Source organism: Anopheles merus, unplaced genomic scaffold (assembly GCF_017562075.2).
Source record: "Anopheles merus strain MAF unplaced genomic scaffold, AmerM5.1 LNR4000019, whole genome shotgun sequence".
NCBI lineage: Eukaryota > Metazoa > Arthropoda > Insecta > Diptera > Culicidae > Anopheles > Anopheles merus.
In genome coordinates, this window is record NW_024427599.1 from 72,501 (window position 1) to 75,000 (window position 2,500).

At 45.9% G+C, this 2,500-nt stretch overlaps 1 pseudogene; it reads left to right on the forward strand.

The window, feature by feature from the left end:
* The window catches only part of LOC121601029, a 9,189-nt pseudogene that overhangs the window by 4,030 nt on the left and 2,659 nt on the right, over nucleotides 1–2,500 (forward strand).

Sequence of the window (2,500 nt, forward strand, 5' to 3'; positions counted from 1 at the left end):
ATTGAGATAGAGTTAGATCGTATCAAAATGAAGAAGGGCCGCGCGGCCGGTACGCAGTGGGCACGGATCAACGTATCGCTGCCAGACTTTCAAAGCTTCCTTAATTTGGGAAAGCTGAAAGTCGGCTGGTCGATATGCCATATCCGAGAGGTTATGGAGGAACAGAAATGTTATAAGTGTTGGAAGATAGGTCATACGAGCTATCATTGTAGGGAACCAGACAGAAGTAATCTGTGCTGGAAATGCGGTTTGAGTGGGCACAAGAAACAAGCCTGTACCAACACGGTTAAGTGTTTGGATTGCGGTACGAGGTCACAGAACCCTCACGCAACGGGCAGTTACATGTGTCCCAGAAGGCGAACGATTAGATCATAATGGTTAGGTTACTACAACATAACCAGAATCATAGTTATGCCGCATTTCAATTAATGTGGCAAACGATAAGGGAAGAGTCTGCTGATATAGTGTTGATTGCAGATCCGTATCTAGCAACAACCAACGTCAAAGTTTTACGTAATGACGATAATACGGCAGCAGTGGTGGTTAACGCTGACTTACCAGTTAAGATAGTCAATAAGGGTCTGAAGGGTTTAATGATTGTGGACATAGGGGATATGCGAGTGGTTAGCGTTTACGCGCCACCTAGATATAGCATGGAAGAGTTTCAGGTCATGTTGGATAACACGGTATTGGCTCTAACCGGTATCCACAAGTTCGTTATCGGGGGGGACTTCAACGCTTGGTCAATCAGTTGGAACAACCAACTTGGCGAGCGCGGAGAAACCCAGAAACGAAGGGGTGAGTTGGTTTTGTCTACCTTTGCGCAGCTTGACGCAATCCTGTTGAACGATGGCATTGAGCCAACTTATGTTGGACCTGGCCGTACATCAGTGGTTGATCTTACTTTTGCAAGCAGGTTAGTGGCAAGATCATTTAAGTGGGAGGTTTTATCAAGTTATATGAACTCGGATCATCGTGCGATACGAATAGATCTCGAGATGCAAAGTGTGCGTAACTTATCCCGACCCATAACGGGATGGAGCATTAAGTATTTTAACAAAGATATATTCGAGGTTATGATGCAAGCCGCTTTTGAGACCGAGGTCACAACAAGCGAGGATTTAATGCGCATATTGGTCACGGCGTGTAATGCGACGATGACCAAACGTAAGAGGTACACTCCTAACAAGAGTGCATTTTGGTGGACTTTAGAGATTGAGGCACTTCGAAAAGAGTGCAAACACCGCGATCGATTAGCACAAAGAGCTTATAATACTGTTCTCTATTCTACTTTTAGGGACGAGTTCAAGGTGGCACGGAATGCCCTCAAGCGAGTGATCAAGCACACCCGGCAGAGGAAGTGGAAAGAGTTCCTGGGAACAGCGGACAACGCATCATTTGGTATAGTATATCATACGTTCAAGAAAGTGGCCGAGGGTTCAATTGGGCCACGAACTATGACATTACAGGAGTTTAGGGATGTGGTGAGCGAGCTTTTTCTTACTCACCCACATACGGTGTGGCCTGATTACCGCATGGATCAGCCACGAGAGTTTGACAGGGTTACTAATGATGAGATTCTTGCAGTTGCTAGACGATTACCTAACAAGAAGGCGCCGGGACCAGATGGTATCCCAAATGAGGCGCTGAAAGTTGGTATGGAATCTGCAACTGATGCTTTTTGCAGGGTATATCAAGGTTGTTTAGAGAACGCGAAGTTCCCCGACGAGTGGAAACGGCAGAGGTTGGTGTTAATACCGAAGCCGAATAAACCGCCAGGGGAACCGGGTTCAGTTCGTCCCATTTGTCTACTGGACGGGGCAGGTAAAGGTCTTGAACGCATCATTGTGCAAAGGTTGAACGCGCACATTGAGGAGGTCAACGGACTGTCTGACGACCAGTTTGGTTTCAGAAGCCGTCGATCAACAGTTGATGCGATTCAAAGGGTAGTGGACGTTGTTTCTGTTGCTAGAAGTAGAAACAGATATAGTGGTCGGTATTGTGCAGTTGTTACATTAGATGTTACTAATGCTTTTAACAGTGCTTCATGGTTGGCGATAGCAAATGCTTTACAGAGAATTAACACTCCTAAGTATCTTTATGATATCATTGGTGATTATTTTAGGAATCGTGTGCTGATGTATGATACCACAGATGGACCGGCAGAGATTGCAGTCACATCGGGTGTACCTCAAGGCTCGGTACTTGGCCCAACGTTATGGAATCTAATGTACGACGGAGTCTTACGAGTTACAATGGTGGAAGGCGCTCGTATTGTCGGCTATGCAGATGATATAGTATTGTTGGTGGAAGGTAATTGTGTTGATGATATTGAAATTCTCGTTTCCAGCCAGATTCGCATCATCGACAGATGGATGACCGACAACGGATTAAAGATAGCCCCGACCAAGACCGAGTTTATCATGGTCAGTTCTCATCAGAGGATACAGTATGGGGCTATCAGGGTAGGTGATCACGTAGTACATTCGTCGCGCAGCTT